We start from the raw sequence: 24,177 nt of genomic DNA, 5'->3' as shown, positions 1-24,177 counted from the left end.
AGAGGCGAGGAGGAGGAGGAGGGAGAGAGGTGAGGGGGAAGCAGGGAGAAGGGAGAGGGAAGGGGGGGGGGCAGGGAGAAGGCAGCAGTGGGGGGAAGCACAGAGGGAGGAGAAGGGAAATGGGGGAGGTGAGGGGGAGATAGGGGAGGCGAGGGAGAGATGGGGGAGGTGAGGGGGAAGAAGGGGGAGATGAGATGGGAGAGGTAAGGGGGAGATGAGGAGATGGGAGAGGTAAGGAGGGTAGAAGGGGGAGATGAGGAGATGGGAGAGGTGAGGGGGGAGGAGGGGGAATCAAGGGGGGAGATGGGAGAGGTGAGGGGGGAGGAGGGGGAGGTGAGGGGGGAGGAGGGGGAGGTGAGGGGGAAGGAGGGGGAGGTGAGGGGGAAGGAGGGGGAGGTGGGGGGGAGATGGGGGAGATGAGGGGGAGATGGGGGAGGTGGGGGGGAGATGGGGGAGGTGAGGGGGAGATGGGGGAGATGGGAGAGGTGAGGGGGAGATGGGAGAGGTGAGGGGGACATGGGAGAGGTGAGGGGGAGAAGGGAGAGGTGAGGGGGAAGGAGGGGGAGGTGGGGGGGAGATGGGGGAGATGAGGGGGAGATGGGGGAGGTGGGGGGGAGATGGGGGAGGTGAGGGGGAGATGGGGGAGGTGAGGGGGAGATGGGGGAGGTGAGGGGGAGATGGGGGAGATGGGAGAGGTGAGGGGGAGATGGGAGAGGTGAGGGGGAGATGGGAGAGGTGAGGGGGAGATGGGAGAGGTGAGGGGGAAGGAGGGAGAGGTGAGGGGGAAGGAGGGAGAGGTGAGGGGGAAGGAGGGAGAGGTGAGGGGGAAGGAGGGAGAGGTGAGGGGGAAGGAGGGAGAGGTGAGGGGGAAGGAGGGAGAGGTGAGGGGGAGATGGGGGAGGTGAGGGGGAGATGGGGGAGGTGAGGGGGAGATGGGGGAGGTGAGGGGGAGATGGGGGAGTCAAGGGGGAAGAGGAGAGAGGTGAGGGGGAGATGGGGGAGCTGAGGAGATGGGAGAAGTGAGGGGGAGGCGAGGAGGGCGTCCGGGAGGAGGGAGCTGGTGTTTCGGGCCGCCTCTCCGAAGGGCCTCTGGCCCGGAGCCCGCCCGTCCGTCCGTCCGTCCGTCCGTCCGCCCGCCCTCCCGTCTGTCGGCCCGCTCCTCCGCCCGCTCCTCCGGCCGCCTGCCCGTGCAGCCGTCCTGGGGCCGCCCGGCCTCCGCCCCCCGGGGCCTCCGCCCTCCGCCCCGCAGCGCCGCCCATGAACGCTCAACAAATGCCGCCGGACACCTGCTCACCCACCGACCGACCGACCGACCGGCGGGAGGGAGCAGGGAAAGGAGCAACGAAGGAAGGCAGGACGGCTCGCATCCCGGCCCGGCCCCCTGCACCTGTGCCCGGCGCGGCGCGGCGCGGCGCACCTCACCTGTCGGCCCTCTGCGCTCCGCTCCCCTCCGCGGCGCTCCGCCCAGCCCCGCCGCCGCCGCCGCCGCCTCCTCCTTCTCCTCCTCCTCCTTCTCCTCCTCCTCCTCTTCCGCCGCCTCACACAACCGGCTCCCAGTTGGCGTCTGTGGGAGCAAGATGGCGGCGGCAGCGGGCGCCTCAGCGGGGCCCGATCCCACTCCCGCTCCCGCTTCGCCGGCGGAGGGTCGGGTCGGGTCGGGTCGGGTCGGGTCGGGTCGGGTCGGGTCGGGCCGGGCCCCAGGGGGGAGGGGCCCGAGGGGCGCCGAGGGGCGCGAGGGCACCGGGCGCGAGACCCGCCCCGCCAGGCCACGCCCCTTGGGGGCCGCGCCCTTCGGGGGGGCGGGGAGCAGGAGGAAGGCCGGAGAGGGGCAAGGGGAGGGCAGGCAGGGCAATTATAGCATCATAATTATGCCCTTTTCTTCATTCATTCAATCGTATTTATCGAGCGCTCACTGGGTGCAGAGCGCTGGACTAAGCGCTTGGAATGTCACTTCTCCTATCTCCCCTCACCTCCCCCTTCTCCCCCTCACCTTCCCCATCTCCCCCTCTCCCATCACCTTCCCCATCTTCCCCTCACCTCCCCCTTCTCCCCCTCACCTTCCCCATGTCGCCCTCACCTCTCCCATGTCCCCCTCACCTCTCCCATGTCCCCCTCACCTCTCCCATGTCCCCCTCATCTCTCCCATGTCCCCCTCACCTCTCCCTTCTCCCCTTCACCTCTCCCTTCTCCCCTGCACCTCTCCCTTCTCCCCTGCACCTCTCCCTTCTCCCCTGCACCTCTCCCTTCTCCCCTTCACCTCTCCCATCTCCCCCTCACCTCTCCCTTCTTCCCCTTCACCTCTCCCTTCTTCCCCCTCACCTCTCCCCATCTCCCCCTCACCTTTTCATTCATTCATTTCATTCATTCATTCAATAGTATTTATTGAGCTCTTACTATGTGCAGAGCACTGTACTAAGCGCTTGGAATGTACAAATCGGTAACAGATAGAGACAGTCCCTGCCTTTGACGGGCTTACAGTCTAATCGGGGGAGAGAGACAGACAAAAACAATAGCAGTAAATAGAATCAAGGGGATGAACATCTCATTAAAACGATAGCAAATCTCCCTCTCGCCTCCCCCATGTCCCCCTGACCTCTCCCATGTCCCCCTGACCTCTCCCTTCTCCCCCTCACCATCCCCTTCTCCCCCTCAGCAACCGACAGAGACCATCCCTGCCCAACGACGGGCTCACAGTTTAGAAGGGGGGATGCAGACAGCAACACAAAACAAGTAGTCAGGCATCAGTACCATCATTTGTATTTAATGATAGTAACCTGATGGCATTTTGTTAAGCGCTTACTATATGCGAAGCACTGTTCTAAGCGCTAGAGAGGATACAAGGTAATCAGGTTGTCCCACATGGGGCTCACAGTCTTAGTGGCCATTTTACCGATGAGGGCACTGAGGCACAGAGAAGGTAAGTGGCTTGCCCAAAGTCACAGAGCTGACAAGCGGCAGAGCTGGAATTTGAACCCATGACCTCTGACTCTCCAGCCCGTGTTCTTTCCACTGAACCACACTGTATTTATTAAGCGCTTACTATGTCCCAGGCACTGGACTAAGCACAGGCAAGCAAATTCGGGTTGTGTACAGTCCCTGTCCCAGGTGGGGCTCACAGTTGCAACCTCCATTTTACAGATGAGGGAACTGAGCCACAGGGAAGTCTTGCCCAAGGCCACAGAGCAGACAAGTGGCGGAACCGGGATTAGAACCCGTGACCTTCTGACTCCCAGGCCCGGGGGGAGGGGGGAGCAGGAAGATGAAAGGGGTGAGGGAGGAAGCTGGGGGGGTGGGGAATAATAATAATATTGATATTTGTTAAGCACTTACTATGTGCAGAGCACTGTTATAAGCACTGGGGTAGATACAGGGTAATCAGGTTGTCCCATGTGAGGCTCACAGTCTTCATCCCCATTTTACAGATGAGGTAACTGAGGCACAGAGAAATTAAGTGACTTGCCATCGGTCACACAGCTGACAAGTGGCAGAGGTGGGATTCGAACCCATGACCTCCGTCTCCCAAGCCCGTGTCCTTTTCACTGAACCATGCTGGGGAAGGATGGCACCCCTGAAAGAGGGTTGGGCCTGGGGTAGACAGAGAAGGAGTGAGGGGACACAGTGAGGGGCTGGGCCTGAGGGACAAGGGGACAAGACCAGAAGTGTACTGCTGGAGGGAAAGAGGAAAGATGGTTGCGGGCAGAAGGGACTGAAAAAAAACAGTCACGGTACCCTACTGGCCTTCTGGTTTCTCTGGCTCCAAATTATTTTTCATGAGATTTAGATTATCTCTGCCAACGTAAATGCAATGCTAAAAAATCAAACTTTTTTCAAAGTAGTAAAGTGGAAAAACTTGGAAAGACCGTAGAAATAATAATGTTGGTATTTGTTAAGCGCTTACTATGTGCAGAGCACTGTTCTAAGCGCTGGGGTAAACACAGGGGAATCAGGTTGTCCCACGTGGGGCTCACAGTCTTAATCCCCATTTTACAGATGAGGGAACTGAGGCACAGAGAAGTTAAGTGACTTGCCCACAGTCACACAGCTGACAAGTGGCAGAGCTGGGATTCGAACTCATGAGCCCCGACTCCAAAGCCCGTGCTCTTTCCACTGCGCCACGCTGCTTCTCCAAAAGAAAAAGGTCGCAAGAAAGGGGAGGCACTGGCAGAGAATATCTGAATCCGTCGATGACATTTATTTGTTTTTAATGATATTTGTAAGTAGTTACAATGTGCTCTTTACAGTGTGCCAGGCACTGTGCTAACTTCTAGGGTAGGTACAAGATAATCAGGTTGGACACAGTCTATGTCCCTTGTGGGGTTTATATTCTTAATCCCCATTGTACAGGTGAGGTGACGAAGGCACGGAGAAGTAAAGTGATTTGCCCGAGGTCACGTAGTAGATAAGTGGGGGAGCAGAATTAGAACCCAGCTCCTTCTGATCTCCAGGCCCCAACCCTTTCCACTAAGCCATACTGTTTCTCAATAAATCCCTGTTTCCTGAGCATATACTGGGTGCAGAGCACTGAACTAAGCCCTTGGGAGAGTACGATACAACAATAAACAGACACATTCCCTGCCCACCAGGAGTTTACGGTCTAGAGGCGGGGGAGACAGACATCAATACAAATAAATAATACTAGAGATAGCTACATAAGTGCCGTGGGGCTGGGAGGGAGGAAGAGCAAAGGGAACAAGTCAGGGTGAGGCAGAAGGGAGTGGGAGATAATAATAATAGGTGGGGTTTAATCTGGAAAGTCCTCTTGGAGGAGATGTGCCTTCAATAAGGCTTTGAATGGGGAGGGAGGGGGAGTAATTGGATTTGAGGAGGGAGGGTGTTTCGGGCCAGAGGCTGGGGAGTGGGTGAGACTTGCTTTACTTGCAAAAATGGTCCCTTATGTTTTCAATTTAATTGACCACAGTCAAATCAAAGAATGCGGCAAAAAGGAGGTTAGCCGGATGTCAGTCCCAGATGCCAAGGCCAAGAAGGGTGACGAAGTGCAAGTCACACAGTGAGATTTTGCTTCCTAGAGTTCAAAAGCTATTGTTCTAGAGTTTACCCACCACCACCATCTTGATTTTTCTATTTAATTAGTAGTGGCATTGGTTGCCAAGGTCCGTGTGGGGAAAAGAAAGGGGAGGGACGATTTGGGTTTCAGAAAAGCCAAGTGGCTAAGTTTCGAATCAAGTGTAAATACGTCCAACTGCAATGTAGCTCCTGTCTGAGAATGAAAACCGCTGCTGTAATATTGCTTTGGCACTACCTGTCGGAACGATTCCACAAAGTCGGTAAGGCGTTACAAAAAATGGGACTTGGTTTGAAATGAATGTTTTGTCTTGATTTCATGATTTCACCATCAGTGATTCAAAATAGAGGATCAAATTCGGAAGGGAAATGAGCAGAGGTATGCATCCTTTGCTAGAAGTAGCGTGGCTCAGTGGAAAGAGGCGGGGCTTGGGAGTCAGAGGTCATGGGTTCTAATTCTGGCTCCGCCGCTTGCCAGCTGTGTGACTTTGGGCAAGTCACTTAACTTCTCTGGACCTCGTCTGTAAAATGGGGATTAAAACTGTGAGCCCCACATGGGACAACCTGATCACCTTGTATCCCCTCAGCTCTTAGAACAGTGCTTTGCACATAGTAAGCACTTAACAAATACCACTATTATTATTATTATTAAATATAACATCTGCCCTGGATCCCAAAATTTACTTTCCACTACTGCCATGCCCTCATTGTGAGACTGAAGACACTATTTCTATCCCCAAATGAGAAAAAGCTTGTCTTTGTAAGAAAGAGCACGGGCCTGGGAGTCAGAAGTCCTGGGTTCTAATGCTGACTCTGACGCTTGTCTGCTATGTGACCTTAGGCAAGTCAATTCACTTTTCTAGGCCTCAATTGCCTCATCTGTAAAAATGGGGATCAAGACTGTGAGCCCCATGTGGGAGCTGGACCATGTCCAACCTGATTAGCTTGTATCTACCTTAGAGTTTTGTACAGTAGCTGGCATATAATAATAATTCTGGCATTTAAGTGCTTCTTATGTGCCAGGATAGTAAGCGTGAAATAAATACCATTTAGCAAGGGAAAAAAAGGGGCTAGGAAGAAGTGGAATCAGATAGCCCCAGAGCTGGAAGTTACATGGAGATCTCACCCAGTCCTCCTCTCAATCAGATTCCCTGAAAGCATCGCTAACACGGAACATGAGATCAGATGGGATGCTAGTGAGAAACCTCTCTGAAAAAGACTCCATTTAACAGTCCCCAGGGATAGGAAGTTCTTTATCTCTAACCTAAATCCCTCCTGTGGTGATTTAAGATCCTTCTCCCTTCTTGCTTTAATAGAGTTAAAAAAACATCTGATTATCACCGTTCCCTATTCCATATACTTCATCGATCACCGAGTTACTGAAGTTTGCCATTATATTTGCTCTGTGTGCCTCTTCTCTCTGAATAATCTCAATTTCTTTTACCTTTTTCTCAATCTGGCCTCTACCTAGGTGATTTTTCATCTGTTGTACAACTTTGATCCGTGATTCAATTTGATCAAATTGACCTCTGGAGAAAAGAGGGAAGCAGCTCGGCCTAATAGAAAGGGCACAGGCCTGGAATTCAGAGACCTGAGTTCTAATCCATTCAATCATATTTATTGAGCGCTTACTGTGTGCAGACCACTGTACTAAGTGCTTGGACTCATTAATCCAGGATGGGCCATTTGCCTGCTGTGTGGCCTTTCATTCATTCATTCATTCAATAGTATTTATTGAGCGCTTACTATGTGCAGAGCACTGTACTAAGCACTTGGAATGTACAATTCGGCAATAGAGACAATCCCTGCCCATTGATGGGCTTACAGTCTAATCGGGGGAGACAGACAGACAAAAACAATAGCAATAAATAGAATCAAGGGGATGCACATCTCATTAACACAATATATAGGGTAATAAAAATACATACAAATGAGCAGATGAGCACAGTGCTGAGGGGAGGGGGAGAGAGAGGGGAAGGAGAAGAGGGAAAGGGGGCTTAGCTGAGGGGAGGTGAAGGGGGGGCAGAGAGGGAGCAGAGGGAAAAGGGGAAGCTCAGTCTGGGAAGGCCTCTTGGAGAAGGTGAGCTCTAAATAGGGCTTTGAAGAGGGGAAGAGAGTTAGTTTGGCGGAGGTGAGGAGGGAGGGCGTTCCAGGACAGCGGGAGGCCTTGGGAGAGTCAGTCAGTCATATTTATTGAGCGCTTACTGTGAAGAGGACTGAACTAAGTGCTTGGGAAAATACAGTATAACAATATAACAGATACATTCCCTGCCCACAGCGAGCTTACACCCTTCTTCTGTGTCTGTTTCGCCATCTGTAAAATGGGGATTCAATCTCTGTTCTCCCCCTGTTTAGAATGTGAGCCCCATGTGGGACAGAGACTCTGAATTGATTAACTTGTATCTACCCAAGGATTTGGAACAGTATGTGAAACATAGTGCTTAACAAATACCATTAAAGGGGGAAAAGGGGGAGGGTAGCCTCCCTTCTATCCGAGCAACCAGGTACATGACACCCTCTTTCTCTCCAGCTGGAAAAAGCCCGAACAAAATGGCTAGGTATCTCTACCCCAATCCCTTGAGAATACTCCTCCTCCAGATTTCCACCCATAGCTCACCTCCTGAGAACCCAAGAAGTAGTGAACCCATCAGACTGGAAGCTCCCCTGTTAGATGGTAAGCACTTCTTCAGCAAGAATCTATTTTATTGTGCTCTCTCAAGCACTTAGTACAGTGCTCTGCAGATAGTAAGCCCTCAATAAATACCACTGATTGAAGGATTGTGTCTACCAGCTGTATTTTACTCTTTCCCAAGTGTTTAATCCAGTGCTCTGCTCAAAATAATAATAATAATGTCGGTATTTGTTAAGTGCTTACTATGTGCAGAGCACTGTTCTAAGCACCGGGGTAGATACAGGGTCATCAGGTTGTCCCAAGTGAGGCTCACAGTCTTCATCCCCATTCTACAGATGAGGGAACTGAGGCACAGAGAAGTTAAGTGACTGGCCCACAGTCACACAGCTGACAAGTGGCAGAGCCGGAATTCAAACCCATGACCTCTGACTCCCAAGCCCAGGCTCTTTCCACTGAGCCACGTGCTGGAGGTATACCTGATGGATTGGACCATCCTGATTTTAAGGACTATTAATTCTCGGGTCGGAGGGGACCAAAATACCATGCTGGGATAATACCAGTTCCAGCTACAGGCATGGGGGTTTTATTCTGAGGTGAGAAGCAGCATGGCCTAGTGGATAGAGCATGGGCCTGGGAGTCAGAGGTCATGGGTTCAAATCCCGGCTCCGCTGCTTGCCAGCTGTGTGACTTGGGGCAAGTCATTTCACTTCTCTGTCCCTCTGTTACATCATCTGTAAAATGGGGATTAGGATTGTGAGCCCCAAGTGGGACAGGGACTGTGTCCAATCTAATTAACTTGTATTCATTCAAATCGTAGTTACTGAGTGCTTACTGTGTGCAAAGCACTGTACTAAGTGCTTGGGAAAGTCCATACAACAATGAACAGTCACATTCCCTGCCCACAATGAGCTTACAGTCTAGATGTATATGTACCTGGTTGCTAGGATACAAGGGAGGCTGCCCCCACCCCCACCCCACCTTTAATGGTATTTAATGGTAAAATTGCAGATCTAAGTGCTGTGGGGCTGGGAGGGGGGAAGAGCAAAGGGAGCAAGTCAGGGCGACGCAGAAGGGAGTGGGAGATGGGGAAAGGTGGGGCTTAGTCTGGGAAGACCTCTCGGAGGAGTTGTGCCTTCGATCGACCCCAGTGTTTGGAACAGTGCTTGGCACGTAGTAAGCACTCAACAAGTACCGTAATTATTATTATTATTCGCTCTTGCTAGATTAGAGAAGAGAAATGAAAGGTCAGCATGAGCTGTGGCTTTCTGAGGTTCAGTCCAGGCTGACTGGCCAATACAATGGAAGGCAAGATGGAGAGGCAGAACAGCCAGCAGGCTCCCAACCCAGAGTGGGGATTCATCCAGGAGTGACAGTTCCCTCAAGCTCTCTCTCTCTCTCCCTCTGTGGCTACAGTGTTCTGCAGGGAGAGACTTGACTCAGCAACGGGAGGGAAGCCGGATTTCAGCACCCTGGCACCTCTCCCGGGATCATTTAAACCCTGCCAGGAGTGAATTTTATTAGCGCAATATAGACACAAGTTTATCAAGTTTTCAAGTTCTGCTCCCAGCAAAGCTACATAAATAGTAGCTGACTAATTGGCCTTTCGTAAATAATTGCAGATGACAATGGAATATCCTGAGGGGTAGCATAGGAACTGAGCTCCTGATAGCCTCCTCTTCATACAAATGGACATTTCTTTTTCCCAAAATTGATCATTTGCGTATCCTAGGATACTACAGTCTTGGGGCTTGACACTTCCACTTGATCCCTGAGGGATCAGCTGTGTGCCTGCTCAGTTCAAAATAGTTGTTCAACTAACTTTAAAATTTAGCAGCAGTCAGGGCCCTCAAGGGCCTCCCTGTGGGTGTCCCTGGGAGTAGTGGGTGAAGAGATCAGATATGGAAAACGTGGAGAGCCTAGGATCCGGTGGTAGGGGATTTCGGCTTGATGCACAGGGAAATGGGTAAACATCAGGGGGTTTCGGCCTGTGTCAGCCTTCTCTCTGACCTCCCTTCCTCCTCTCTCGCCCCGCTCCGGTCTATTCTTCACTCCGCTGCCCGGCTCATCTTCCTGCAGAAACGATCTGGGCATGTCACTCCCCTTCTTAAACAACTCCAGTGGTTGCCTATCGACCTCCGCTCCAAACAAAAACTCCTCACTCTAGGCTTCGAGGCTCTCCATCACCTCGCCCCTTCCTACCTCTCCTCCCTTCTCTCTTTCTACCGCCCACCCCGCACGCTCCGCTCCTCTGCCGCCCACCTCCTCGCCGTCCCTCGGTCTCGCCTATCCCGCCGTCGACCCCCGGGTCACGTCCTCCCGCGGTCCTGGAACGCCCTCCCTCCTCACCTCCGCCAAACTGATTCTCTTTCCCTCTTCAAAACCTTACTTAAAAATCACCTCCTCCAAGAGGCCTTCCCAGACTGAGCTCCTCTTCCCCCTCTACTCCCTCTGCCATCCCCCCTTTACCTCTCCGCAGCTAAAGCCTCATTTTCCCCTTTTCCCTCTGCTCCTCCACCTCTCCCTTCCCATCCCCACAGCACTGTACCCGTCCGCTCAACTGTATATATTTTCGTTACCCTATTTATTTTGTTAATGAATTGTACATCGCCTTGATTCTATTTAGTTGCCATTGTTTTTACGAGATGTTCTTCCCCTTGACGCTGTTTACTGCCATTGTTCTTGTCTGTCCGTCTCCCCCGATTAGACCGTAAGCCCGTCAAACGGCAGGGACTGTCTCTATCTGTTGCCGACTTGTTCATCCCAAGCGCTTAGTACAGTGCTCTGCACATAGTAAGCGCTCAATAAATACTATTGAATGAATGAATGAATGAAGACGTTTTAGGAAATGATCTTGGCAGGGACGTAGAGGCAGAAGAGGAGAGAGGCTGGAGGCTAGGAGATCCATGAGGAGGCTGATCCAGTAGCCTAGCTGTTGTTATGAAGAGAGACTGAATCCCGTGACCATCTGGATAAAGAGGATAGATTAAGATATCCAGGAAGGATAAAGTCCGGCTGTGAGAGTTGGAGCTTGCTGTCCTTTGGGGGATCTCAGGAAGAAGCCCATAAGCTTCGTGAAACATGGGTCCCTTCTAGATAGCAAATAAACCTTCGTAGCCCCCACCTGTGTTACCTGACTGCTGAATTCCAGTTTCGGGGATCAAAAAACACTGTCCCTTCATTCCCCTTAGCTCTTTTTTTTAATGGTATTTGTTAAGCACTTACTATTTGTCAGGCAATGTACTAAGCACTGGGGTAGATCCAGTGATGTTAATAATAATAATAACTCATTCATTCAATAGTATTTATTAAGCACTTACTATGTGCAGAGCACTTGGAATGTACAATTCGGCAACAGATAGAGACAATAATAATAATGGTGGTATTTGCTAAGCACTTACAATGTGCCAAGCACTGTTCAAAGCACTGGCAGGGATACAAGGTAATCAGGTTGTCCCACGTGGGGCTCACAGTCTTCACTCCCATTTTATAGATGAGGGAACTGAGGCACAGAAAAGTGAATTGACCTGCCCAAAGTCACACAGCTGACAAGTGGAGGAGCCAGGATTAGAACCCTTGACCTCTGAACTCCCAAGCCCATGCTCCGCAGCCTCTATCCCACATAGGGTTCAGTCTTACTCTCCGTTTTACAGATGAAGTAATTAAGGCACAGAGAAGTGAAGTGACTTGTTCAAGGCCACACAGCAGATACGTGGTGGAGCGAGGATTAGAATCCAAGTCCTCTGACTCCCAGGTCTGTGCTCTTTCCGCTAGGCCACACTACTTCAAGCCTAGATAGCCAAAAGTCTGATATCCTTATGTTAGCTTGAGAGGTTTCATCAGGAGCAGGTAGAGATTTTCTCTGCCCTATGGGCTAGGGAAATTTCCATGCCTTGCCACCGGACATTCATTCATTCAATCGCATTTATTGAGCACTTACTGTGTGCAGAGCACTGTACTAAGCACTTGGAATATACAATTCGGCAACAGAGACAATCCCTGCCCAACGATGGGCTCACAGTCTAAAAGGGGGAGACAAGGTATTCAGGTTGTCCCACGTGGGGCTCACAGTCTTAATCTCCATTTTACGGATGAGGGAACTGAGGCACAGAGAAGTGACTTACCCAAAGTCAGCCAGCTGATAAGTGGCGGAGCCAGGATTAGAACCCACAACCTCTCATTCCCAAGCCCGTGTTCTTTGCACTAAGCCACGCATAGAGGCAGAACTTCTAGGATTTAGTGACGATAAGCAGTGTGAGGTAGGTCAGGAGGGCGAGAGGCGTTCGCCATCACCATTACTCTCCCATGCAGGCCCCATCCTGCTCTAAATACCTCAGTTGTTCCCTCAGTTCCCGCTGCGGCGAAAGGCAGCTTTTTGATTCTCTCCTTTCCAGCCCCGCTCCAGCACAGGGTCAACAGAGGTATTACTTGTCCCCGGAACCCAATCAAATTTCCCAATCAGTTAAGTAAAACCTCAGAACGCTTCCAAAGCTTGTACTCATTCTTTAGACAAAAAGCAGGCATTATTTCATATTAAAGCTACACTCCTCTGAAACAAGCGGCCAAACTAATATTTAATTTACAGCTTAATATTTTAGTCCCTTCCATGTAACAGATCTTGAGAAAGCAGTACTTTACAACCTTTCGACAAGACGAGGAAATGGAATTATTTCCTAACAAGCAGCAGAGAGAATGAGGAGGGACAAGTCACTTAACTTCTCTGTGCCTCAGTTACCTCATCTGTAAAATGGGGATTAAGACTGTGAGCCTCATGTGGGACCAACTGATGACCCTGTATCTCACCCAGCGCTTAGAACAGTGCTCTGCACATAGTAAGCGCTTAACAAATACCAACATTATTATCCTTAGTCGTGCCATTGGAGCTGGGGGCAGCAGGGGGCGCACTCCCACTGCACCAGTTTAGAGGGGGATGATTTGATAATAATAATAATAATAATGATGTTGGTATTTATTAAGCGCTTACTACGTGCCGAGCACTGTTCTAAGCGCTGGGGTAGACACAGGGGAATCAGGATGTCCCACGTGGGGCTCACAGTCTTAATCCCCATTTTACAGATGAGGTAACTGAGGCACAGAGAAGTTAAGTGACTTGCCCACAGTCACACAGCTGACAAGTGGCAGAGCTGGGATTCGAACTCATGACCTCTGACTCCAAATGATAATGATTATGGTACTTGTTAAGAGTTTATTATGAGCCAAGAACTGCTCTAAACGCCGGAGTAGATACAGGGCAATCAGGTTGTCCCACGTGAAGCTCAAAGTCTTAATCCTCATTTTACAGATGAGGAAACTGAGGCACAGAGATTTTAAGTGACTTGCCCAAAGTCACACAGCGGACAAGTGGCAGAGCCGGGATTAGAGCCCACGAACTCTGACTCCCAGGCCCGTGCTCTTTCCACTAAGCCACACAGCTGAAAAACGCAAATCATAAGAATAATAATGTTGGTATTTGTTAAGCACTTACTATGTGCAGAGCACTGTTCTAAGTGCTAGGGTAGATACAGGGTAATCAGGTTGTCCCACGTGAGGCTCACAGTTAATCCCTATTTTACAGATGAGGAACCTGAGGCACCGAGAAGTTAAGTGACTTGCCCACAGTCACACAGCTGACAAGTGGCAGAGCTGGGTTTTGAACCCATGACCTCAGACTCCCAAGCCCGGGCTCTTTTCCACAGAGCCACACTGCTGAGCGCTTACTATGTGCAGAGCACTGTACTAAGCACTTGGAATGGACAATTCGGCAACAGATAGAGACAATCCCTGCCCAATGACGGGCTTACAGTCTAATCGGGAAACTATTTTCCAAGTTGCTTAAATTCCTTAAGCACACCATCTGCTTCCCCGCCGAGGAGATCTGCTCTTAGAGTCTTGGAAGTATAAATAAATAAGTCATTAAAAACTTGATTTGTAACATTTTGAATATTGATTTGGCCACTTGACCTTTTTGCTTGGGCTGATGACCCAGGCAGCTTGGTCTAGTGGAGCTGAGAGTCAGGAAGCCTGAGTTCTAGTCAGCACTGTCACTATTATGCTGGGTGACCTTGGACAAGTCCCTCAATCTCTCTGTGCTTCAGTTTCTCCATCTGTGCAATGGGGATAATACTGGCCCCTCTCTACCTCACAAAGATATGTTTTCAAAATGATGGGAGGAATGCTTTGGAAAAATTAAAGCGCTACACAAATTCAAGCTATTATTGTTCAGTAATTTAATAACCTGGCCATATAGTCATTCATACTCAATCTTATTTTTATTAATAATAATGGTATTTGTTAAGTGCTTACTATGTGCTAGGCACTGTTCTAAGTCCTGCGTTAGATACAAGATAGTTGGGTTGGACATTGGCCCTGTCCCGCCTACGGCTCAGAGTCTTAATACCCATTTTACAGATGAGGGAACTGAGGCCCAGAGAAGTTAAGTGACTCTCCCAAGGTCACAGAGCAGACAAGTGGCAGAGCCGGGATTCGAACTCATGATCTTCTGACTCCCAGGCCCATGCTCTGCTTTATTGAGCACTTACTGTATGCCGAACACCACACTAATTGCTTGGGAGGGTATAGTATAACAGAGTTGGTAGACATGTTCCCACTCTGCATGACTCGGACAGATTCCTTATCATCCAGAGGAATTCTCACCCAGAATCGAGACATTCAACCCTAACGCAGCGTGGTTCAGTGGAAAGAGCCCGGGCCTGGGAGTCAGATGTCATGGGTTCGAATGCCGGCTCTGCCACTTGTCAGCTGTGTGACCGTGGGCAAGTCACTTCACTTCACTGGGCCTCAGTTCCCTCATCTGTAAAAAGGGGATTAACTGTGAGCCTCACGTGGGACAACCCGATTACCCTGTATCTACCCCAGCGCTTAGAACAGTGCTCTGCACATAGTAAGCACTTAACAAATACCAACATTATTATTATTATTATTATACCGTGTTGCAGCAGTAAACCCTAAAGAGAAATTTTCACGGCGGCCATGAGGATGGCCCATTCCTAATTGGTTCGGGTTTTAGGTGGTAATCTGCCTACTGTGCCTCCATTAAGGTTTCCTCCTGAATTTGGGCTATTATAGGGCATGCCGGTGAAAAATACACTAGGAATGACTCGGAAATGAAATCAGAGCATGACTCAGACCGGTGAGCAGCAGGGAAGAAACTAGAATTTCCTGCAAGTTCTATTAACAGTATGGGAGCTTGAAACGGAACCATTTCCTCCCTGAGCCCAGCAGCCTCACCAGCCGTTGGCTAATAAAAAGATGTGAAACTGGACAGTGGCTCAGAGATGTGGGTCCTTCCCAGGCGCTGCTACATCGGAAGCTCTTTGAGGGCAGGAATCCTGTCTACCTACCCTATTATACTCTCCCAAGTGCTTAGTACAGTAATGTGCATGTAGTCGGCACTCAGTAAATACCACCGACTGATTGATGAATAGCAGGAGAGCTTATTGGAGTAAAAGCTTTCGTTTCCTGACGGGGGAAAAAAAAGCAGTTTATTGAATTTACCTTATTGTGCCGTATGGAAGGCACATCTCCTCCAAGAGGCCTTCCCTGACTGAGCCCTCATTTCCTCTTTTTTCATTCATTTGTTCAATCGTATTTTGCCACTCTCTTCCGCGTTGCCCTTCCACTGGGATTGGCTCCCTTTATTCATTCAATTATATTTGAGTGCTTACTATGTGCAGAGCACTGTACTAAGGGCTTGGAATGTACAATTTATTCACAATGTACCATTTATTCACCCCCTCCCTCAGGCCCACAGCACTTATGTACATCTCCGTAATTTATTTGCGTTAATGTTCTAGACTGAATGCTCAATGTGGGCAGAGAAAATGTCTACCGACTCTGTTATATTGTACTCTCCCAAGCGCTTAATACAGCGTTCTGTATGCGGTAAGTGTTGAATAAGTATGATTGATTTGCAGCAGGTCACACAGCACACCTTGCGGTGGGAATTAACCCACGCGATTATTGGATTAAGCGAAGGATCGGGAAGCTGAGAAAAGCCGCCAGAGATACACAATCTCTCCGTTTCTTATTTCTGGCGCTTTTTCAAGGGGTAGGTGGAGGAGGGAATATTTGCAATTCTTTTTCCGCTTCCACTGTTCCCCAGCGCTCCTTGGGGCAAGTGACAACAGCCAGCACGGCCCCTATATCGGCCCACCCGCACCTCCTCGCCCATGTCCTACCTTGACCTTCTGGCATCCTGCTAACCGCCAGGCTGATGAGGGAGGCCAGTTGGCAGAGATTCCATGGTCACAGCAACTGTTGTTTCTTCTGCTGCTGCTCTCTTCTAACCCGCCGAGCGAGAGTGAAAATATTACTTCTCCTCCTTGGCCTTGAAAAGAGTCAGTGTTTACACTCCCCCTTGACGAAGCTCGTAATGGGCAAGGAATGTCTGTTTATTGTCCTACTGTATTCTCCCAAGCGCTTAGTACAGTGCAATAAATACGATTGACTGACTGACTCCCACCTCCTGGCACTTTACAATAAACTTACCCAATTTCAGGGTCTGTCCCCAGCCCCAGTAGGCGGAGGGTAACTGGAGAGGCGGGACCCCCCCAACAGTAGTAAGAGACTTCCCCCTTTTCCCTCTGCTCCCCCTCTACCCACCCTTCACCTCCCCTCAGCTAAGCCCTCTTTTCCCCCCTTTCCCTCTGCTCCTCCCCCTCTCCCTTCCCCTCCCCTCAGCACCGTACTCGTCCGCTCAACTGTATATATTTTCATCACCCTATTTATTTTGTTAATGAGATGTACATCGCCTTGATTCTATTTATCTGCTATTGTTTTAATGAGATGTTCATCCCCTCGATCCTATTTATTGCTATCGTTCTCGTCTGTCCATCTCCCCCGATTAGACCGTAGGCCCGTCAAAGGGCAGGGACCGTCTCCATCTGTTACCGATTTGTCCATTCCAAGCGCTTAGTCCAGTGCTCTGCACATAGTAAGCGCTCAATAAATACTATTGAATGAATCAATAATAATAATAATAATGTTGGTATTTGTTAAGCGCTTACTATGTGCCAAGCACTGTTCTAAGCGCTGGGGTAGACACAGGGGATGAATGAACTTCCCAGACCCCCGAGCGATCACCGCCGGCCGGTATCCCCTCCCAGGGCTGCTAACTGCCATCCAACCCAACCCTCATTCGTTCATTCATTCATATTTATTGAGCACCTCCTCTGTGCAAAGTACTGTACTAAGCGCTTGGGAGAGTACGATTTAACAAGACACATTCCCTGCCCACAGCGAGCTTACAATCTAGAGGGGGAGACAGGATCCCTGAGCTGGGTGCCCTGGGAAGGGACAGCAGGAGCCCACCGCATCGACTAGGTACACGACCTCCCGCCCTGAGCACTCATTTCGATGTCTGTCTCCCTCTAGACTGTAAGCTCGCTGTGGGCAGGGATTGTCTCTCTCTATTGCTGTATTGTACTTTCCAAGAGGTTAGTCCAGTGCTCTGCAGCCGGCAGGCACTCAATAAATACGATTGATTGAATAAGTCAATCATTCAACCACCCCCAGGCCCAGCCAGTGGGACACCTCAGCCTGGATCCTGGCCCCACAGACGCCGCCCCGGTCAGGCCTTCACAGCAGCAGGGACTCAAAAGTCCAACTGGAATAGACTTTTATTCATTCATTCATTCAATAGCATTTATCGAGCGCTTACTACGTGCAGAGCACTGTACTAAGCGCTTGAAATGTACAAATTGGTAACAGATACAGTCCCTGCCCTCTGAAGGGCTTACAGTCTAATCAGGGGAGACAGACAGACAAAAACAATAGCAATAAATAGAATCGAGGGGATGAACATCTCATTAAAACAATAGCAAATAGAATCAAGACTGTGAGCCCGTTGTTGGGCGGGGATGGTCTCTGTTGCCAAATTGTACATTCCAAGCGCTTAGTACAGTCCTCTCTAGGTGCTCAATAAATACGATTGAATGAATTAATGAATAGGAGGGTGGAGAGAGCAGGTGCGTGTGTATGCGCGCTCACCGTCTATATTTTTAGGTCAATCCCGATCTCCTTTTCCTTGTTGCCCTCTTTATCACTTCCTCCCATTCCTTCTGTCCTCCCCGGCTCCCCCATTGCTTGCTCCTCCTTTCTCCATGCCCTTCCTTCACTGTTTTTCCTCTCCGTCTCTATATTCCTGCCCCTCTTTATCAACTCCGGGCCCCATACTTAAAAATGTTATAGAACCCCACCCCCAAACAGACTAAGAAACAGGGTTTTGAGGCAATCTGAGATTCTCTTCAACTTTCTCCAACCCCGCTCCTCCGACATACCTGGATAACCAAGGTCTTTTGATAAATGAGACTGAAATCCCTTGGATGGCTTAGGCCGCATCTCTCGTTGTGACGTCAGAAACACAGGAGCTGTGCATTCCTGGGGGGCGGGAGGGAGGAGGCATCATGGGTCCCCTGGGACGCAATTACAGGGTCAGAATGGTAAGTCAAGGCTTTATTAGTGTGAAAGAAAAACTTTAAAGACTCTGTGTAGTGTTCAGAAACAGGTATATCAGAGACAAGTTTTATTACTAGCGCTTCATCGGAACCAGGAGGGAGAGGCACAGCGTAGCTCAGTGGAAAGGGCTTGGGAGTCAGAGGTCATGGATTCGAATCCCTGCTCCGCCACTTATCAGTTGTGTGATTGTGGGCAAGTCACTTCACTTCTCTGTGCCTCAGGTACCTCATCTGTAAAATGGGGATGAAGACTGTGAGCCTCACGTGGGACAACCTGATTACCCTATATCTACCCCAGCGCTTAGAACAGTGCTCTGCACATAGTAAGCGCTTAATAAATACCAACATTATTATTATTCCCCTGCTAGTCAAGGCCAGCTCCACTTCAAGCAATACAGAGATTCTCTATATTCCATTAGTTCAGCTTGCCTGCTGTGTGACCTTGGTCAAGCCACTCAACTTCTCTGGGCCTCAGTTCCCTCATCTGTAAAATGGGGATTAAGACTGTGAGCCTCACGTGGGACAACCTGATTAACTTGTATCAACCGTAGCGCTTACAACTGGGAAGCAGCATGGCTCAGTGGAAAGAGCCTGGGCTTGGGAGTCAGATGTCATGGGTTCTAATTCCGGCTCTGCCACTTGTAAGCTGTGTGACTCTGGGCAAGTCACTTAACTTCTCTGGGCCTCAGTTACCTCATCTGTAAAATGGGGATTAACTGTGAGCCTCACGTGGGACAACCTGATGACCCTGTATCTCCCCCAGCGCTTAGAACAGTGCTCTGCACATGGTAAGCACTTAACAAATACCAACATTATTATTATTAACAGTGTTTGGCACATAGTGAGCGCTTAACAAATACCATTATTATTATTATTATTATTATTACAGCATTCGTAATAATCAGAATACAATACAATAGAAGTACTTGAGGATAGACAGCAGTGAGTTTCTGGGGCGTTTTCTGGTCCTGGACCTCCTTTGATGAGGTGATAAGTAAGGCCTGGGGCTTGATCTGTTCAAGGGTGGGGTTTCACCAGGTTGTGAAGTTCTTGACTGAGAGCGAGCTTGGCCACTCATTTTGAGTCAATCATGAAACCAAATTATTGAGTCAGAGAGCTAAGTTATTTGAGTCAATCAAATAACTGGGCTTGGCTTTTAGTAAATCAATTAACCAGGGAGTTTGGGTTCATCAAACTCTCGGGTTTGACTTGATTTAGTCAAGCCTGGAGTCAGTAATAATAATAATAATTATATGTGTTAGACGCTTACTATGTGCAGAGCACTGTACTAAGCGCTGGGGTGGATACAGGATAATCAGATTGTCCCACGTGGGGCTCACATTTTTTTTTAAATCCCCATTTTTACAGATGAGGTAACTGAGTCCCGGAGAAGTGAAGTGACTTGCCCAAGGTCACACAGCAGACAAGTGGCAGAGCCGGGATTAGAACCCACTTACCATGTGCTAAGCACTGTTCTAACCACTGGAGTAGATACAAATTGACGGGGGAGGGGGCGGTGTTGGTCACAGTCCCTGTCCCACGTGGGGCCGAGAGTCTCAATCCTCATTTCCCAGATGAGGTAACCGAGGCACAGAAAACGAAGCGACTTGCCCAGGGTCAGACAAGCGGCAGGGCGGGGATTAGAACCCAGGTCCTTCTGACCCCCAGACCCCCGCTCCTCCCACTAGGCCACAGCGCTTCTCGTCCACCTATCGGTCGCGGCCGCCGGACCTCTCGGCCGGAATGCAACCGAGGGAAGGGGATAGTTTTCTAGTGTTTCCTCTTCCCTTCGGTGAAAAAGTGGGTCTCTGTTCCCTAAGGGTGGGTGGGCTCGCGTCTCCCTCCCGCTAGCCCTGGCTCCCGTTTGCGGTATTCCCGCCGTCCGCTCCGGACCAAGGAAAGGAGGCCGGTCACTGTTTAGCTTCAGATCAGAGGACGGAGATGCCTCAAAAGACTCGGGCTCTGGCTCCGAGCCTTGCGCGTCCTGGCCCCGGAAGCAGTTGGGCCGAGAGACCGAGGAGCCCGAGCTACCGTATTTTTAAACCGCGCACTCTGTCGGAGTTTTTCACGCCCCCGCCGCGGCCCCCCCCGACTCTTAATCAACCCATCAGGCACACCCAAAGTGGTCAAGGGGGCCTAGGCAGAAGGAAAGCTCAGAGAGAAAATAGGACAAATGCGGGACCTTGACCATTGTGCTTCCATACTAGTCAGGCGTTGATGGCGATAATGAAGACTATGAACATGATGGAGTCTTCTGCCACTGATTTAGGAGAGATTATTTATTTCTCTACGTTAATGTCTGTCTCCCCCTCTAGACCGTGAGCTCATTGTGAGCAAGGAGTGTCTGCTTGTTGTTATACTGTGCTCTAGCAAGTGCTTAGTACAGTGCTTTGCACACAGTAAGCGGTCAATAAATACAAGTGAATGAATGAATGAAAGGTCTCAGTGCTGTCATGAAGTCTTGGGGACCAAGAACACAAAGAGAGGAAAGAGGCCGGGCCTGGGAGTCAGAAGGTTCTGGGTTCTGATCCCAGCTCCACCACTTGTCTCTTGCGAGACCTTGGGTAAGTCGCTTCACGTCTGTGCCTGATCCCTCCTTTGTAAAATGGGGATGTGAGGCCCAGTGGGACAGGGACCGTGTCCAACCTGACTTGCTTGTATAATAGTGTTGGTATTTGTTAAGCGCTTACTATGTGCACAGCACTGTTCTAAGCGCCGGGGTAGATACAGGGTAATCAGGTTGTCCCCCGTGAGGCTCACAGTCTTCATCCCCTTTTACAGATGAGGTAACCGAGGCACAGAGAAGTGAAGTGACTTTCCCACAGTCGACAAGTGGCAGAGGCAGGATTCGAACCCATGACCTCTGACTCCCAAGCCCGGGCTCTTTCCACTGAGCCACGCTGCTCGTATCCATCTCAGCGTGGCTCAGTGGAAAGAGCCCGGGCTTGGGAATCAGAGGTCGTAGGTTCGAACCCCCACTCTGGCCTTTGTCAGCTGTGTGACTGTGGGCAAGTCAATTCACTTCTCTGTACCTCAGTTCCCTCATCTGTAAAATGGGGATTGACTGTGAGCCTAACGGGGGACAACCTGATGACCCTGTATCTCCCCCAGCGCTTAGAACGGTGCTCTGCACATAGTAAACGCTTAACAAATACCAATACCAACATTATTATTATTACTATGTGCAGAACGATGTACTGAGCGCTTGGGAGAGTACAACAGAATTAGTGGATGCATTCGCTGCCTATAACGAGCTTACAGTCTAGAGGGACAAATAGGCAGACACGGGCAGCACAATGCCAAATGCAGATGGGACTTTTACAGGCCAGCGAATGGTTGCCGGAATAGGAAGCAGGGTGGTCTAGAGGATAGAGCATGGGCCTGGGAGTCAGAGGACCTGGGTTCTAATCCCAGGGTTCTTGGCCCTCTTCTGTTCTCCATTTACACTCACTCCCTCGGTGAACTCATTCGCTCTCACGGCTTTGACTACCATCTCTACGCAGATGACACGCAGATCTACGTCTCCGCCCCGTCCTCTCCCCCTCCCTTCGGGCTCGCATCTCCTCCCGCCTCCGGGACGTCTCCACCTGGATGTCGGCCCGCCACCTAAAACTCAACATGAGCGAGACCGAGCTCCTCATCTTCCCTCCCAAACTCGGTCCTCTCCCAGACTTCTCTATCACCGTGGATGGCACGACCGTCCTTTCCGTCTCTCGGGCCCGCGATCTCGGTGTCATCCTTGACTCATCCCTCTCGTTCACCCCACACATCCTATCCGTTACCGAGACCTGCCGGTTTCACCTCTACGATATCGCCAAGATCCGCCCTTTCCTCTCCACCCAAATGGCTACCTTACTGCTACGGTCTCTCGTTATATTCTGGCTAAACTACTATGTCAGCCTTCTCTCTGACCTCCCTTCCTCCTCTCTCGCCCCGCTCCGGTCTATTCTTCACTCCGCTGCCCCGCTCATCTTCCCGCAGAAACGATCTGGGCATGTCACTCCCCTTCTTAAACAACTCCAGTGGTTGCCTGTCGACCTCCGCTCCAAACAAAATCTCCTCACTCTAGGCTTCGAGGCTCTCCATCACCTTGCCCCTTCCTACCTCTCCTCCCTTCTCTCTTTCTACCGCCCACCCCGCACGCTCCGCTCCTCCGCCGCCCACCTCCTCGCCGTCCCTCGGTCTCCCCTATCCCGCCGTCGACCCCCGGGTCACGTCCTAGAAGCAGCGTGGCGCAGTGGAAAGAGCACGGGCTTTGGAGTCAGGGCTCATGAGTTTGAATCCCAGCTCTGCCACTTGTCAGCTGTGTGACTGTGGGCAAGTCACTTAACTTCTCCGTGCCTCAGTTCCCTCATCTGTAAAATGGGGATTAAGACTGTGAGCCCCACGTGGGACAACCTGATTCCCCTGTGTCTACCCCAGCGCTTAGAACAGTGCTCTGCACATAGTAAGCGCTTAACAAATACCAACATTATTATGTCCTCCCGCGGTCCCGGAACGCCCTCCCTCCTCACCTCCGCCAAACCGATTCTCTTTCCCTCTTCAAAACCCTACTTAAAAATCACCTCCTCCAAGAGGCGTTCCCAGACTGAGCTCCTCTTCCCCCTCTACTCCCTCTGCCATCCCCCCTTTACCTCTCCGCAGCTAAAGCCTCATTTTCCCCTTTTCCCTCTGCTCCTCCACCTCTCCCTTCCATCCCCACGGCACCGTACTCGTCCGCTCAACTGTATATATTTTCATTACCCTATTTATTTTGCTAATGAATTGTACATCGCCTCGATTCTATTTAGTTGCCATTGTTTTTACGAGATGTTCTTCCCCTCGACTCTGTTTATCGCCATCGTTCTCGTCTGTCCGTCTCCCCCGATTAGACCGTAAGCCCGTCAAACGGCAGGGACTGTCTCTATCTGTTGCCGACTTGTTCATCCCAAGCGCTTAGTACAGTGCTCTGCACATAGTAAGCGCTCAATAAATACTATTGAATGAATGAATAATCCCGCTTCTGCCACCTGTCTGCTGTGTGACCTTGGGCAAGTCACTTCACTTCTCTGGGCCTCAGTTCCCTCATCTGCAAAATGGGGATTCAAGACCTGTCGCCCCTCTTAGACTGTGAGCCCCACAAACAACCAGATTTGTCTCGTATGTAGCCCAGCTCTTAGTTCAATGCTCGGCACATAAGTAAGCACTAACAAATACCACAATCATCATTTATTAGTATTATATAAGACGTATGGTCTTCACAGCTGGTCATCCAGCGGACCGACATATTAATTCATGACCTCATTAGCCACTTGGGTTGTAAAGTTAGTTTTCAACAGCTGTGCTGTTTTGGTGTTTCTAATATTTCTTCATCCCTTTTGGGAAACTTCTAATGAATGACTAATCATTACTGTTTATGAAAGTATGAAAAAATGGGAGAAGTAGCACGGCCTAGTGGAAAGAGCCTGGGCCTGAGTCAGAGGACCTGAGTTCTAGTATAGTGCCTAGCACAGAGTAAGCGCTTAACAAATGCCATCATTATTATTATTAGTCCCAGCTTTGCTGTTTGTCTGCTCTGTGACTTTGGGCAAGTCATTTCACTTCTCTGTGCCTTGGTTTCCTCATCTGTATAAAAGGAATTAAATACCTGTTGTCCCTCTCTTCTAGACTGAGCCTCGCGTAGGACAGAGATTAATAATAATTACGGAATTTGTTAGGCGCTTACCGTGTGCCAGACGCTGTATTAAGCGCTGGAGAGGATACGAGCAAATTGGGTTGGACACGGTCCCTGGCCACGTGGGGCTCACCGTCTCAATCCCCATTTTACAGATGAGGTAACAGGCACACAGAAGTGAAGTAACTTGCCCAAGGTCACACAGCAGACAAGTGGTGGAGTCAGAATTAGAATCCATGACCTTCTGACTCCCAGGACCATGCTCCATTCACTACACCATGCTTCTTCTGTATCTGATCTAATTGGTACCTACCCCAGTACTCAGTAAAGTGCTTGGCACATAGTAAGTGTTTAACAAATACCAGGAAAAAAAGTGCAGCTACATTGAGTACATTGTT

The 24,177-nt window shown here is 50.1% G+C and overlaps 1 protein-coding gene across 2 annotated transcripts in view; it reads right to left on the bottom strand.

Moving 5' to 3' along the window:
• Positions 1–17,964, bottom strand: part of PRPSAP2 (phosphoribosyl pyrophosphate synthetase associated protein 2) — a 55,455-nt gene extending 37,491 nt beyond the window's left edge. Inside the window, exons 1-3 of one of the 2 annotated variants that reach the window (XM_029057660.2) lie at positions 17,950–17,964; positions 15,850–15,953; positions 1,423–1,564 (exon numbers count right to left, since the gene is read on the bottom strand). The gene's annotated coding sequence lies outside the window, so the exon portion shown is untranslated. Of the gene's footprint in view, positions 1–1,422; positions 1,565–15,849; positions 15,999–17,949 lie in introns of those variants that run through there. The other variant, XM_029057661.2, reaches the window with a different exon arrangement.
• Between the last annotated feature and the right edge of the window lie 6,213 nt (positions 17,965–24,177).

The sequence above is a fragment of the Ornithorhynchus anatinus genome, chromosome 2 (genome assembly GCF_004115215.2).
Source record: "Ornithorhynchus anatinus isolate Pmale09 chromosome 2, mOrnAna1.pri.v4, whole genome shotgun sequence".
Taxonomy (NCBI): domain Eukaryota; kingdom Metazoa; phylum Chordata; class Mammalia; order Monotremata; family Ornithorhynchidae; genus Ornithorhynchus; species Ornithorhynchus anatinus.
The sequence above is the reverse complement of the archived record's forward strand: the minus strand, read 5'-3'. Positions and strand labels throughout refer to the sequence as shown.